We start from the raw sequence: 17,780 nt of genomic DNA on the forward strand, positions 1-17,780 counted from the left end.
GGCACTTGACTCCGCTTTCGTCACAGGGAACCCAATGATTCTATTACACTATTTTCGGCAGAAGACCCATTCGGGACATCGCATTTTGCCTTAAAAGGAGCAGTGTTTAAAATTTAAGGCTAACGAAAGTAACAGCAAACAAGTAAAGCAAGTGACGAAAAATGTAAAGACAAAATTCATTTACATTTTAGCTATCAAACTACATTTATTACCACTTGCTATTATTTTACGGCTATTGGTTATAAATAAATATTTGCAGATGCTAAATTCTCTTATTTTTTACAAATGCCAACTAAAAATATGCATATTAATTTTTGTGTTTTTTTTTTTTTCAAGAATTAAATGGTTTGATCATATTGAAAGGCTTTTAACGTTGCATTTTTATTGATCGCATATGCTTTAAGACTTTCAATAAGTTTAAACTAAATTTATAATACTTGAACGAATCATAATGGAGTATTTATGTTAGTGCAATGAAACATTAAATTGAATTTTATGAGAGCTTTCTACGCTTTTGAAGTGCCCATAGCAACAACAGGATCTATTATTTTTGCAAACTCAACCACACAAATCAATATCATTCACTACCTTTTAATAATTGTCGGTAAGGAAAACTAGCGGAATTGCAAAGCAAAATGGTTCGTGCAAACATAACCGAATTACGATTTCTTTTGATATTTATAAGGTAAATACAGCAATTGGGGTTCATTACAAATAGGGGTACATTTCCTTAGTAGTTGTCTAATGTTTTGAAATGGAAATTATGTGGGAATATACAGTTTCGTGAAACAGAAATTTTACTATAAATTCCGAGTTTTAAACAATTTATGCCATGTAATTGTTCTGCTCAATCACAGTTCCCTTATTTCATAATAAACATAGTCACTAAAAATCTCTTCATGAAAATTAATAAACAGTTTTTTTTCTGTTTTTGCTGATTAGTAAAAATATTGAATGCGGTCAAGGAAGGAAATTGTTTGTTGGAAGGAATAAGGAAATTGTTTCCTTTTGTAAGGAAATGAGCAAATAAGTAATAGAATTTCGTTCGTTAAGGGAACATGCACTTTTTGCTCAAAAAAATGTCAATTAAGTTTTCATTTTCGTTCCTTTTTCGTTCTGCTTAATTGCCTATTTGTCTTAGTGAAATTTCACTTAAAATATTGCATTAATTTCAAGACAAGGCAAAACTAAATTTATACTCTTATCAAATTAATTTTAAGATTGAATGAAAATTTTGTCCGTTTATTTTAAGTTTACAATATATTACCACTATTGATCCATTTTGTTTTAGATATTTTCAGAGTTGCAGCAGGTGATCTAAAATGGCAATTTGCACCAGACATTTGTCGTCTCCATGATTTTCGAGTTTTTGGATTAAACATATCCTCTGAAAATGGCTGAAATCTTAAAAGTTTTACTTACGGTATGGTCATTGGATTAGTTATAAGCTCGGAAATGGCTTCAAATATATGTTAAACTCGATATACCCTGTAATCTACTCACTGCACAAAAAAATCCTGAACATCTGCAGTAAAAAGTACTCGTGTCCATGCAGTTGCGTGTCTAAGTGGTCTAGCGCCCAATCCTACTATTTCATAGAAAATCCATAAAACCAATTGCTCTTGAAATAAAGTCTGCGAACAGTTTTCATATCTATTTGTAATAAGGTATTCAAAATTCATGAATTTGTACAATGAATGTATTTACACTTTCATAAAAAACTTTAGAAAAAAATATAAAATTATATATATATATATATATATATATATATATATATATATATATATATATATATATATATATATATATATATATATATATATATATATATATATATATATATATATATATATATATATATATATATATATAAACGTTACAATGATTCTGTTTAAGGATGTTTAAGTTATGATTAAAAAATTTGTATAAGCATAAAAAAGTAAATTCTTTCTTGGAGCCCTATTCGAGGCAGGATCGTAAGTACAAAGAGAGGGAGAGAGAGAGTATGTTTTTGAGCTTCTGCTTTAGGAGGGAGTCATAACTATGTAGATCAACTAACTTTGTCTTAGAAATATTAACCAAATAGAGATAATAATATTCTCTCTTTTTAGTGGTGTTAAGAGAGGGGAGATTCGTTGCCATCTCCGGAATTTTTTCGCAATAGAAGTATTCAAAACGCGGTTGTAGGCCGTCTTGGCAATGTAAGAGGACCAGTAGTTTTTCGAAATTGATTGAATTTTCGCCTCAAACGTAATTTTATCCGACCTCTGATGATGTTACAGGGAGGTCTTATCAAGGCTTCTTCCTTGATTTTTTTTTTTTTTTTGGGAATTGAAGCCAGAACTTAAAGCGATCTTTAATGATGTTGGTAGAAGGAAAGTGGGACACTCGGTCGGAAAATTTCCGAAGTTGAATCTTCAAACATATAGTTTAAGACAACTTTGTAAACGTAAGTTGGATTCATTTTCTCCCCTTTAAATATTTTAAAGTATTCCCCCCCCCCTTCCCGAAAGTTAAAACTTCGCCCCTTTTTGAGAAAAAAAATCATCCGGAGGCCAAACACGCCTCTAATCGTTACCAGAAAAATCACTGGTGTGTAAACGTTTTGAACTGATTCTTTTTTTTTTTTAATAATCTTTACCAATTGCCCTTGCTATTGCACCGCTGGAAGAAGCCGATCCCGCCAACCCCTAGATAAGCCAATGTATCCACGTTGACAGTGCTTTTTAGCACACAATCCCATTTCACTTTTAACGTTTATTTTAAAGAAACTATTTAAAAAAATTGTGTGCTGTGAACAAGTATTTATGTGTATTTGTTATTCGCCTCTCCCCCCTTCCTCACAGTACGCTGTGTCTTTGGTTGAAATTTCTTTTATATCGCAAAAAAAGGAAATTCAATTTTTTCTAGAAGCATTTGTCCAAGTTTTAAGTCGTAATACACTTTTTACTTACATAAGGCAAAAATTCAACAGCATTCAGAGACTTTTATTACAGATATTTTAGCATTCGAAAGCTATTTCTTTTTGAATTAATGAGAGGGTATTCTTGAAAATACCTCCAAGGGAAAATCCATTCGCTATTTGAAATGCTGTTCAGAGTTTTAAGCATCTTTTTTTTTCCTAAAACTTTATCATGATATTCTTAATGGAATGAAAGAATTACTTAAAAAGCACGACTTTTCTTTACTTTAAAAGAAAGTTTCTAATGGTTTTCAAAGCAATAATTGGATGGAGAAACATGTAACGTATGTATTGCATAATAGTATGTAAATGAAAGGAACGGATTCTTAAAATGTGAATGTTTAGGCGATTATCGGAAATGTAACATATCTTTGACTGAAATGGATGATCATGGATTATTTATCGCTAAAAAAAGGATTGAAATTTATTTTATGGTTGAGATATTCAAAAGCTTTAAGCACATTTTGAAGTTCAAAGTAATTTACAGAGCTAAATCATTGCTTTCTTATGCGTAACAAAAGTTTATCCTGATTTTTTTTTCTTTCCAGTTTTAGATTTGTTGCTTAACTGTCTTTTTTTATTTTTATCAATTTACAGGTTTGTTTAATTCACTTCAAAATGATTGGCTTCTAATTTTCAAGCGAATTTTGTTATCAATTTCGACTGTACGGTTAATTACTTTGCTTTATTGTATTTGCCTTTCCCTCAAAACTAAGGTTACAGCTATGTTTTAAAATTACAGTTCAAGATTTTTTTTTTAAAATTAAAATAATGAAAAAAAAAAAAGCTTTTGTTACAGGAAAACTATTTTTATAATTCCATTTAATATCAATCATATTTTTTAAAAAATATTATTTATACCGGACTGAGATGCTTTGTTGTATAGAATAATCGGAACAGATATGAATTAGACATTACTCAGAAATGAATAAACAAATTAACAGATGTGAAAAAGATGAAATAAATAAAGTTAGTTTGATCTTCGTTGTAATGTCCCTGCAGACATTTTCCCGTTGAAGTTCAGTTTTTTTAAAAATAGAAATAACATAAAATGTAACTGAAACTAAACATTAAGAAAAAATTATGAATGCTAAAAAAACATATTAATTACTATTTCGCTTTTTTTTTCGTTTAAAAACTAATTATTACTTCTGCCGTATTGCTCATGTTTTATTGTTCGCATAAAAGCACGATACTCTATTAGATTCAAAATTTAATATACTATTGTAGAATGTTTATGTCCTTTTTTTATCCTACAAATATTATATCTTTGAGACCATTCATACATTTTTGTGTGGGCTTTGTTTTCCTATTTATCTTGTTACTAAAACGGGAGCATTCTTTTCCTTTTTCAAGAAAACATTTGCAGCACTGGAATAATTTTTTTTGATTTTCTCTTTGAAATAATTAAATTTCTCCCTATGTGATCTTTGTTTTTTTTTTTTAGAATTCATATTCATTTAGATACTAATTGTAGTGTTTTCATGAATTTGAATACAGCTCATTCATTTTTTATTGTTTGGAAACTTTATTTTCCGCGTTTTCGTCTTCCGTATGCATAACGTTCATGCAAAAAAATTGTAACTAAAGCTATTGTTAGCAGTTTCCTTTAAAAATGATGAATTATTCTTTTAAATTGTTATTTAAGCAAATGTAATTTTCCCTTAAATTGTGTAAATTCATTTTTGAGAAAAGTGAGAGAGCTAAAATTGTATAATAATAAAAATACAAAAGAAACAAGAAAAAGCATAAAGAGCAATGCATATCGTCAGAATTTATTTGTTTTTACAATTTAACTTAGAAATGTTTATCATTTTGGAACAACAAATAAATGATACAACTTGACATACCTTACTGGCATGCCTTTCGTATAAGCTATAAAGCAAAGTAGAGCAGTTATTGCATTTTTCAGAGTAGATTAATCATTTCGGCTGACTTGTAGGTTTCATATTTTGGTGATATGCTTTTGGTGGTTGAGACGTAAAAACATTTTCAGCACCTTGTCCTTTTGTAGGTTCCACCCTTTGATGATATACTTCTGGCGGTTGAGGTGTAAAAACAATTGGAACACCTTTTCCTTTTGGACAGTTGCATTTGGTGCAACCAAATTCGTCTTTATACAAACATCCTGCCAAAAATGTTTCACAAGGCTCAGTAGGTGGACACTTGGCTAGAAAAAAATACGGACATTATCAAAAAGTAGCAAATATAGGGTGTCTATAAAAGAACAACCGGGTTTTGAAGAAAAATTTTAAATGCAATTATAAAATGAGGTTAAAGTTAAAATAAAAACATTTTCAGCACCTTGTCCTTTTGGAAGTTCCATCTTTTGATGATATACTTTTGGCGGCTGAGGTGTAAAAACAATTGGAACACCTTTTCCTTTTGGGCAATTGCATTTGGTACACCCAAATTCGTCTTTATACAAACATCCCGCCAAAAATGTTTCACAAGGTTCAGTAGGTAGACACTTGCCTAGAAAACAATATAAATACTATTGAAAAGTAGCAAATATAGTCCATAAAAGAATTATGGGGTTTTGAAGAAAAAAAAATAAATACAATCATGAAACAAAGCAATATTGAAAAAAAAATTACAGCACCTTGTTCTTTTGGAAGTTCCATCTTTTGATGACCTACTTCTAATTGTTGAGGTGTAGAAACAACTTGAGTATCTTCTCCTTTTTTAGGTTCCATTCTTTGTTGATATACTTCTGGCGGCTGAGGTGTAAAAGCAATTTCGACACCTTGTCCTTTTGGACAATTGCATTTGGTGCAACCAAATTCATCTTTATACAAACATCCTGCCAAAAATGTTTCACAAGGCTCAGTAGGTGGACACTCGCCTGGAAAACAACATGAATAAAATTAAAAAGTAGTAAGTACAGGACATAAAAGAACTTCTATATAGTTTTGAGGAAAAAACGTTAAATACAATCATAAAATTAGTTTAATGCTATGTATCATATATATACAGTTTATCACAGCTTTTTTTCTTTTTTTTGAAACGGCGGAATTTCCGTAATACGCCATTACACGTCATAGGTAAGTTATTATTTTAAATATTCCTTCCTCGTTATACTTTCTGCAAAAAATAAACAATTTACATTTTGGTTGTTTTAAAGAAAAATACATTTAAAAAACCCGGATGGATTTGTTCGCTTAAATTGTAAACTTCTGCTTACATTATTGCAAAGTAAAGCCGGCCATCTCAGTCAGATTAAGCTTAACCCTAATAGATATTGAGGAGTAAATTTTCTTCGTAACCCTCGTACTGTTTGACCACGGATTGTATGGAATTGGCAAACATCCAGTTAAGGCGACTCCATCTGAATGAGGGGAAAAATAAAAATTTTATACGCGTATTCCGCTCATTTGAATGAGACTCTGCTTAATTTAGAGGCTAACATACATCTGCAAAATCTGACATCCCTGAAAACTAATAGATGCTTCCATTTCCGCGTGTAAACCAGATGTTTGCCTTTCCATACACTCCGTGGTTAGACAGTAACCCTGTTTTGACCTTTAGTATAAATGAAAAATTACATCTCCGAACAGAAATTATTCATTTTACTCAGTAACCCCATGTGTATTTATGAATAAAAAAACGAACGAAAACACATAAATTATAAATAAAGTATATTTTTGAAATAAACATGACATTCACAACTTCTTTTTCTTTTTTTTTCTTTTCTCGTGAAAATTATCGGTATTTACCAGCAACTTCATTGTACTTTGACTGAATGATGCAGTTGAAAGCTTTTAGTGTTTAAATCATTCAAAATTAATTTGTTAATACTGTTTGACCGCGGATTGTATGTAATTTGGCAATCTGCCAAATAAAGGCTAGTCCAGCTAAATAAATCTAGCATATAGATCGAATATACTTTAGATTAAAAAAATGTTGCTAAGAAAGCAAATTTTCATTTTTACAAAACTAAGGCTAAAAAATAGAGAGGCAAAAGTGCACATCTGTGACAAACGAACTAACACCCCTATAAACTAATAGATACATCCATTTCCGCCTATAAACCGGATATTAGCCCTTCCATGTAATCGATGGTCAGACAGTACAGTATACTGCCGTGTGCAGGTAAAAGGCAGTAACTGCAAATTTTTCATTTTTCATTTTTTTGCATTTTTGTCATCTATTGCATGTTATTTTTACTGTACCAGATCGCTTATTTGGTTTCCGCTGAAAAAAAGACGCGAAAAAGACGTCTAATTCCAACATTTCCCCATCGTTAGTATTGAATCCAAAACGCGTTTCTTCAAATATCTCGAAAACTCATTTCTGCAGATACTGCCATTTACCTGCACACGGCAGTATAGTCTCGAAAATCTGAGGTAATTGGGGCACACCCCAGCTCGGATTACTGAAAACTCGGATTATCCGAAAAATAATTTGGACTATGCGCTTTTTACTTCCTTGCGATATAAAAAGTTAATGTTGTTGTCTCTTCTAAAAACTTATCATTCAAATAGTATCAACATAAAGTTATGTTTTAATTAACCCTAAGCGAGTTTTAATGTCTGCACGTTCTTATGTGTAAACTTGCAAGCAATCAAAAACTGCCCTTTGATCGTCCTCCAATAAGTTTTGATGAGTTTTGTCGTGATATTTGTTTCTATGCGTGAGCGTAATATGTACCTCACATAATGCAAAAACGTTAGTTATAGAAGTATAAAATTTCGTTTATACCCTTCGTACAGTCAAGTTATGCACTTGAAGAAAAAAGAAAAAAACTGTTTGTTCGTTCTTTGAGGCAAAACAATGTTTCAATTTCAAGTTATTTTTTGTATTAACCAATTTCCTACTTTCACCAAGGCTTACTTAATCCATCTCTAAAGGTCAAAGAATATTTCATTTCACTTGGCAAATGTTATTGACATAAGCCTTTCAATTTCTTTTTATTACCTCATCGTATATTGTTAGGAAAGTTCTAAATCGCAAAATATTTCAATTTTAAGATAAAAACATATTTGTTCATAAAAAGTATACCTTAAAAATAATAACAAAGCACCTCGGATTAAGGGGAACCTCGGCTTTTTGAGACCCGGATTTTCGAGATTCTACTGTATTCTATTTGTTTATGTTTCGAAGCGCCATTGTGGGAGTACGGTGGAGCAAAAATCACGAGGTTCAAACGGCCAGAACGATCAACTTAGGAAACGTTGATTGCTCATGCCATTAAGAAAAGTCTAAAATTTTAGCTCGGTTAGATAATACGTTTTGCCTCTGACGGCTAGTTCAAAATTCATAATTTTGAAGAAAAAAAAGTGACTCGTAGCTTAGTATTTTTGAAAAAAATAAAACGCAATGAACCGAAACAGCTAAGTGCTAAAAAGCTATGTATAAAATTCTACCATCAGGGATCAGTGTTGAAGATTTAAACTGATCGGACAATATTATGAAAATGTAACTTTTTTTAACTATAATTTTTTTTATTAAGTGTGTTTTGACCTTTTTAAACATCAAAACCAAGTAGATGGTAAATTGTGTGAAATTGCGACAACAACTCGCTCTTTTGCTATTGTGTGCGTCACCTAAAAGGGTTGGCCCGATCGGTAAGACGTCGGACTTGTGACCGGAAGGTCCATGGTTCGATCCTAGCCGGTCAAAAACCCTCCACCTTCACTAAGGGTGACTGGAGGACGTACAATATGATCGTAATCACCAAGTCCTCCAATGAAACGATACATCTGGGGGTGCTAAGCCAGAAGTCAGGGGCGGCAAATAGGGGGGTCGAGAGGGGGCGGTCGCACCCCCAAATTTTTTGAGAGGAATGATAAAAAATGAGCACATTCAATTTACATAAATCCCAAATTAATGTTCAAGAAAAACAATGTTGCTGGTTCTTTGTAATGGTTGATGAAAACTCGACCCATTTCCAGGCATGAGCAATTGTTTTCCGTTTTTTAAATTATTAGAAATGTATCAAGCATTTACTGGCCTTTTCAGAACAGAAAAAAATTAACCAACGATTCTTCATCAGTTTAACTAAAGACGTAATTTCCTCATATAGGCTAAATATCTCGTTCTTGTGTGCTCTGTGTAACAATAGTTAAGTTATGAGAGGCCCGTGCAGTGGTGCGGTTGTATGATTTTCACAGGAAAATGCCTTAGTATTTTACATTCCTTGTTACCCTCATATTTTAAGTGTGTCTATTTCATGAGTGTTCATCACTTTCTTCTTCTAGAAACACATTTCAGCTGCTTAATGCATCGTATGCTTTCATACTCTTTAAAAATACATACTATTTTTGAAAAAAAAAAAAAAAATCTCACATCAACAAATATCTTTTCTGGGGCTCTAACTATGCAATTTCTCCCCATATCATGAGTAATTGCCGTTAGCCAATATGTGTTTTGTTCTATACTAAGATAATTCATATTTAAGAAACTCGATCCTCCAAATAAAATGCTGAAATGCCGCCCCTGCCAGAAGTTATTCAGCTTCTGGTTCGGTTCTGAATTATCGGATTGTTCATAAATGGTGCTACCATCTATCGTGTTGTCTGAGCCAAATCGGACTTCCACCTATAGTAAATATGTGCTCAATTAAACGAAAGCCGTACCTCTCTGCCTTAAATCGAGTAGCTCCGCTACTCGGGCTCGGGGTCGTGAGTGGCATAAGTAACAACAACAACTACATAACAAATATTTTTGTTGATTAGACCCCTAAGTAAAAATGGCAAAATAAAGATTTTTCATGCGAATAACTGTTTGAATACCATTTTTGAGCAGTACCAACCAGCTCTTGTCAGTTGAACATGGAAAAAAAAAATGTAAGTGAACATTTTCAAGTTTCGAGTAAAACGCGTATAAAGATTACATCCTTGGTACACTTTCACGGATTTTTTTCTAAATCATGCGAAATTTACGTGAAATTTGAGCTTAAAAAATTAATTACAAAAACCTAATTCGAATTTTAAAAACGAAACCCCAGGTGCACACCCCTGGTGCTCGAAGAACTTTTGTACAAAATTTCAAGGCTGTAGGTGCTATGGGGTCTACTGGACGCACGTCCGCCACAGACTTCCTACCAGAATTACTTTGAAACCTTACTTTTATTTACTATAAAGAGAAAAATCTCCGTATTTAAACTTTCCTACAGAAGTACTGTCAGACCCAGGATAGCAACCGATTATTTGCCTGTTGATTATCGACCGACTGATCCGCAGGGTTTATTAATGATTATGGTAATTTTTAATGCTACAATTTTTCTAACACCGGTTTCTTCTTTTTTTCCCCTAAGTAATATTTTAAAATTTCATTCATTTCCTGTGAGCAAATTTTCACATTATTGATAATACAGATACATTATGTCGACTAGACATAATAATCGAAATATTTAGTTAGTTGTCTGTATTCATCAGTCGTCTTTAAGTTAGTAACTACTTTTCTGTTATAAGTAACCTCTTGGTCCAAGACTTTTATTAAATTTATAAGATTATCACCTTAAAGAACAAACTAAGGTTAGGGTGCAGAGAAAAGTATTGACCTATGAAGCAAGTTGTAACATGGAAATGTATTTAAAAGTAAAAATTTAATTGACAAAGTTAATGTTACTTCAACGGTCAAACTTTGCAAAAAAAGTGAAAATAACCCTTAAAGCATTCACAAGATCTTTTGAAAAATCAAATGTTAAGTGAAAGATTGAAATAAAATGAACGTTTATTTTGCGCAGGAAGAAATATATTTCAAACAGCAAGGAGTAGTTTATAGCCTGACATTCCTGAAAAGCTCATGTTTTGTAATTTAATTTAAAAGAACCGGATTTATTTCTGCAAAATAGAGTTACGTGAACGTCAGCTGGGGGATTAATTTCAAAGTTTCATTCAGTTTTACTCTAATTGCAGTGTGCTAGCATTTATTTTAGCCAGTAAGTTTTCAAGCTACATGTTATAATCACCTTGCAGAAAATTACATTCATTTATAGTTATTTAATTTACTTATCTTGGTTACTTGTTCAAGTAATACTGAAACATTTAAAAATTATTAAAAAGTAATTAAAAAATATCTTCCTTGTCGAACAATCGGAAAATATTTTCCGATTATGAATAATCTGCAAAGCGGCTGATTACCGATTACAACCGATTAAAAGGCGCTTTACTAGTACATTCAATGTTTTTTCTTTTGTTAAGAACTTGTTTGTCATTGCATGGATAAAAACAAGGAATATATTTAGAGTACTTTAAAGTTTTTGAGTTTCTTGTAATAAAAAGCAGAATTGCTTTTAGTGCAATTGGTGATTATAGCTAAAAATACCCCTCAAATTTTGCTCTTACACACTACTTCTATTAAATTTTCGAAACAATATTGGTTGTTCCAAATAATACACAAATAGTAGTACACAGTTGGCAAATTCGTCTTACCAGTTTGTTTTTGATAAACAATGTTAGATTCCTGATAATGGGTACAATAAAAGCAAATTTTTTTTACTACACTCGATAACTCATCGCCGTATCATCATTAGACAGGCGTGCTGCTTGTGCAAAAAAAAAAAAAAAAAAAAGGTGGGAATGGGATTGAACCCGCCTGAAGTACTACTCACTCTTAACCAGGTTAAAAAAGTCACATCACCACTACTGTCAACAATTTCGGCAAAACGCGGGAAAGTATTGCCTCGGTGGGACCAGTCTCAAGACCAACTAAGTCATCACCTGATTTTGGCTAACCACCAGACACGACTATCTGTAGTTTCATCTCTCCCGTACCGTATCAAGCTTGCTGCCGACGATATCTGACCAATGTGCAATCAAATAAGAATGTAGAGTTCACCTGAAAAAGACTCAAACATAAGCATCCTCTATAAATAAGACAGCATAGTTCGCTATTGGGAGGCTCGGTGTCGAATGCTAGAAATACCGCTTACGAGTTTAAAGTAAGTAAGTACTAGCTGAATTTGTATAAAACATAGAACAGCAAAATGCGAAGTTATTTCAAGTTTTCCTTTTAGAATTGAAAAATCGTCGTGGCCTGATCGGTAAGGCGTCAGACTAGTAACTGAAGGGTCCCGGGTCCGGTTCTTGTCAGTCAAAGATCGCCCGTGTTCGTTGATAATGACTGGGGCACGTTACTTATGTAGTGGTCACAAAGTTCTCCAAGCGAATTAATACCTCTGAGGTTGCTGGATCAGAGATCACTTGGCTTCTGGTCTGGATTAAAAGAAAAACAGCTGTCTTAAGGGAACCATTCAACTCGTTAAATTATATAAATAGTGGTAAGTATTGGGGACTCTGGAGTCTGATATGATACGATATTATGGAATTGAGGCACAGCAAAAAATAACGTGGAAAAAAAAAGAAAGAAGTACAGATTTAAGTTTGAAATAAAGGCATGTTTCTCTTTTTTTTTTTTTTTTTTTTTGTTTTTGAAAGTAGATAGAAGTAACGATATTAACTGCTATTTCTTATAAAATTTTTGAAAACTAAAAATATAAAAAAAACTTACTGTTAATAGTAGCGGCGTCCATAGCATCTATGGCAAATATAACGAGAAAAAGAAATAAAATCTTCATCATGCTGAAACCTTATAGGGGATTTGAACGCTCAAAAGGACACTAATTTCATGTTAAATCTCAGAGATTACTTGCCAACTTATATACCAAATAAACGAAAGAATATACCTTTCGAAATATCATACGACCTTTTTTTTTAAACGCGTGAAGGACATATAATTGTAATTGATGATTTACAGCATACTCAGAACGCATTTGCCACAGTACAATTGCATTGATTTGCGTATCGCGAACGTTATAATACAGTTCCCAGGTATTCATTTCAAAATATTGTCGTAATGAGGCGTTCGTAAATGCCTTAACAATTTTGCATTAATAATTAAAAATAATAATTAAAAAAAGTACAAGCACGAAATTGGATCTGGGAAAAAAGTATGCGTGTGAGATCGTATTTACTGGTAATTATAGAGTATGGAATAATCACATCAAACTGATTCGCTTCTCATTATGTTTGTCAGCTCATGCCTGGTTGTGTTTCACATCCGCACAAAATTTCGTCACAAGAAATAAAACTTTATTAAAACTTTACGTGTGGTTGCATTAGTTGTAAAATAATTTTTAATAAAATACTGGATTAAAATGCCTTTTAATCCATTGCCTGAGAAACTAAATGTGCTAAGTACTAACTACAGTAGAACTTCATTAAGACGAACTCAAAGAGACCTTTAAAATCAATTTGTCTTAACCATACTGCCGTGTGCAGGTAAACGGCAGTATATGCAGAAATGAGTCTTCGAGGTATTTTAAGAAATGTGTTTCGGATTCAATACTAATAATAGGGAAATGTTGGAATTAGACGTATTTTTCGCGCCTTTTTTCCAGCGGAAACTAAACAAGCAAGCTTGTACAATACAGCTAAACCTCATGTATATAATAGCGAATGATCGAGTAACGCTGACGTCATCAACAATGAAACTCGCGCTATGGCATGATAATTTGATAATATGTTTTGGTAACACTGGTAAACAAGGTTTCTGTTCCTCAATAATTAAGTGGTGACTTTTATGCTTTAGGGGGTGTTGAGAAAGAATATGACAACGAAAATATTCCATCACCCACAGATTTTTGAAAAATTTAAAATCTTTAAAATCTTAATTTAATGACATTTATCTAACACATGTACAATATTTTTGTCATTTACCATTTTACATAAATAACTACAAAGCTTAAAACTAATATAAAAGACAAAAAACATATATTATTTAAAAAGTTGTAGAAGAATAAAAGATTTTTTAAGAAAATATAATGATATACATTTGTAAAAGAAAATCCTTAAATTTCATACTGGAAATGCTTTAACTGCAGATCCTCTCTTGTAAGCCCTATCACAAACTTATCCAATAAGATTCCAACAGTAATCCAGAGCATATTACGAGTGAACTGTCCTTGATATCGCGCTTCCATTGCAGAAATATCCTGGTGGAAGCGCTTCCAATGCTCGTCGCTCAGAGCTAGCATACTTTCAGGGGGAAAATTCAACTGAGATGCCAAAAAAAAAAAAAAAAGACAATGACTTTGAACAGCCTAATTTTCTGTAACTTTTAAACAAGTCTTTAATTACTTTTTCATATTTATAACTGAATTATGTCAAACGTAACTTTTTAACATTTTAAGCTGATTTGTAGAAACAAAATATGTCTTGCTCATCCAAAGAAATAGATACGTAAAAAAATATAAACAAATAATGTGTTAGCATATTTTAAACAAAGCAGCTAATATATTTTGTTCCATCAAAAAAAAAAAAAAAAAAACTTTAATCGCTTAAAAAAAAGAAGAAAAATAAGAACCAAAAATGAAGCTTATTAAAATAAATAATACATTATGAAAAAAAAATCCTTTTTTTCCCCCCTTTCCAAAAATATACTTTAAAAAATAAATAAAAAACAACATAACCTTTTTTTTTGAACTTTTCAAAATTGAACAAAATCTGTTAGAATGAAAAAGATTTTTTTCTACACATGTTATTTCATCAGGAGCTTTTTATTAAAATATATATATATATATATATATATATATATATATATATATATATATATATATATATATATATATAATATATATATATATATATATATATATATATATATATATATATATATATATATATATATATATATATATATATATATATATATATATATATATATATATCTGAAGCAAATCCACCTCTTAATTCCGGATCTATATTTGCCTTAAGTATGTGCTAATATTAAGTGTTTTTTAAAGCACTATTAATATATTTGGTTGATTTATTACGGAAATTCTGAGGCCTGCTTCTGCATATATCTCAGAAACTAGACCGCTTAAAGACTTCGGGATTACACTAAATGATTTGTTTTATCTTAAGGTACAGCTTAACGCTAATAAATTAAAATCTAAAAAAAAAAATTATTATTTTGGTTAGAATAGAAAACTTCGTGTTATTTCCCCATTAAATGATTAAAATGAAACCCATTGTTGCAAAATTTCGTTGCCTCATAACTATAATATTAATAGTAATCATAATGAAAATTTTGAACGAAGGCTTCTCTGGAGCAAGCATGAAACTTATTTAATATCTTTGCTCTTGTACGATTTTATCCTCATAATGAATCGATTATTTCAGAAAGGGCACTTCTGCAACTTTTTCGGAATTAATAAAAAGTGATTATTTCAATCAGAAATAAAACTAAATTCTACAAAAAAAATTATGACTAATCTAACCGCAAGTAGGATCATTACCTCACCTTAGGTAACGTTTTATTTCTTCACTGAAATTATTATTATTATTTTTTTTAATTTGGACTTTTACCCTTTCTGCAATAAATATCCTGAAATACTAGTTTAGAATGATGAAAATATAAATCAAGTGAAACAAATTTGTTTCAAACTGATTTATGAAAATAAAAAATAATACAACAAAGTGACAAAAATAATTAGTGAAGTCCGTATTCATAAATTTGTTATCTTGAGTAAATACATCTTGTATTTTCCTCTTTCTCTCGTCTAGATTTTGTGAAATAATAATAAATAAGTCTGGTGTAAAAAAATATAAAAAATACAAAAACTAACAAACTCAGAAAAAAAAAGCATAAATTTTACATGTGTATAAAACTACATTCATATTCATCAAATACATCCTCCATGGAAATATTTTTTCTATCATTCTCTTGTCTAGTTTTGTGTACCAAGTTCGATGCACATATTAAAATGGCTATGTTCAAAATCCTCTTACATATAATTGCCGATGATCGAGAAAACGGCGTGTTTCAACAATGAAACTCGTGTCACGGCATGGTAATTTGATAATATGTATTGGTAATGTTTAACACGCAGGCAAAGGTTCTATTGTGACAAGGCTGAACTCGATCCGGTAACTTAACTATTTTACTGGTTTCAGGGGAATGAAGAAACGAAGAAATGCTCAACAATAACCGCTACCTACTGGAGTTTAGGGTTAATCCATTGGTTAGGGTAACAATTTCAACTATCAAAATATCACTAAAAGGCAATGACTTCGTTCAAATGTAGAAGCAATTTTCACCCATCATACTTTGACGAGCGACTTTCTAGTTGCAGTGAATAATCATCTTGATATATCTGTTATTTCTTCTTACAAAATGAAAAATTTCCCTCGGTACTCAATATTGGCAAAGGTAGTTCAGCCGACAAGCGTTACTTAGCAAAAGTCTTTTGAAAACCGTTTATATAATAGCTAGCCTGACACTGTTCCTGATGTTCTATAGAATATTTAAACATCATGAATATTGATAGTTGAAAACATTTGTCGTCCAGTTAGAGATGAAATTGATCAGAAAAAACCGGAAATTTTCCGAAAAAAAAAAGGCAAAAAACCGTTTTTTTCCAAAAAAGTTTTTTTTTTTTGCTTCAGAAAAACTGAAAAATTTTTTTTCGACTTTTCAGGAAATGCAATTTAAATTGTCAGAAAAATGATAAAATTAGAAATTCCTCCCACTTTAATTTTGATGTGATTTCCTTCTTCCCACCCCTTCTCCTTTTATGTTAAAATACTGTCTAACTTTGATAATGCAAGTGTTTGTATAAAAATTTAATTTGTATATACACTGTAAAAAAATTCCGAAACGTTACTGGTTATTTTCGTGAAAGTCTCGGGATTTCACACGTTTTCACCTATTTCCCCGTAAAAACAAGTATCTTCACAAAAAAGTTTCCTGAATCGCTACAAGTTGCGCTCGTGCAGACTATTCACTGTTGTGGAAAATAATTTTAGCAACCAGTTTAAAGATTGAATGAGCGTGTTTATTAAGTGTATCGGCCTAAGGTTGCTTACGGCTTGTCCAGATTGACTATGCTCCCAATGAGAGGGAAAAAGTCATAGTCCAGGATCTGAAGGGGGTTGAGCATGCATGGAAAGGCTGACGCAATATTATTTCTGATTATTGTTACAGGCACGATGGTGATTATGAAACCACATGCCGTCGCCCCCCTGGGTGGTCGACAACCCCGGGGGAGGGGGGAAAGCAGTGGGGGAGCCGTTTTCTAAAACACTTATAACTCGCAAACTATTTGAGATAAAACACTGAAAAAAGTGGCAATCGACGCAACAAAACAAGGGCTTCATAAAAGCTAAATATAATTATGGACCTATCTTTGTTGGTTTCCTGAGTAAAATTCCATTTTTCGCAAACAAGCAAAATTTTTGAATAAAATGCGCAAAACAAACTTTTTTTGACCAAAGTAAATTCCAAATCAAAATTGTTTGATTTTTTTTTCAAATGAAGTCCAAAATATCATTATTCAGTTTGTTAAAATCATTTAAGTACTGTTAACGCGTTGAAAAACAAAATGACAGTAGCAAGCTCGAACACGATTTGCATTATAGCTCAGGATCTGAAGGGGTATTTTGAGCATGCATAGAAGACCTGACGCAAAATTATTTCTGATTAATGTCACAGGCACTATAGTGATTATGAAACCACATGTCTTCGCCCACCCTGGATTTTCGACAACCCCGGGGGAGGGGGGAAAGCAGTGGGGGGAGCCGTTTGCTAAAACACTCATAACTCGCGAGCTATTTGAAATAAAACACTGAAAAAAGTGGCAAAAGATGCAACAGAACAAGGGCTTGAAAAACCTAAATATGTTTATGGTCTTATCTTTGTTGGTTTTTAATTAAAATTCCTTTTTTAGCAGCCATGCAAAAATTTTGAATAAAATACGAAAAGCTTTTTTTTCAAAGATAAGTTCCTTTTTAAAATTATTTAACCGTTTAGGGAATCAATAAAACCTGAAATTTCATTATTCAGTTTGTTTAAAACTACTTAATTATTAGCA

Source organism: Uloborus diversus, chromosome 6, assembly GCF_026930045.1.
Source record: "Uloborus diversus isolate 005 chromosome 6, Udiv.v.3.1, whole genome shotgun sequence".
Lineage (NCBI taxonomy): Eukaryota > Metazoa > Arthropoda > Arachnida > Araneae > Uloboridae > Uloborus > Uloborus diversus.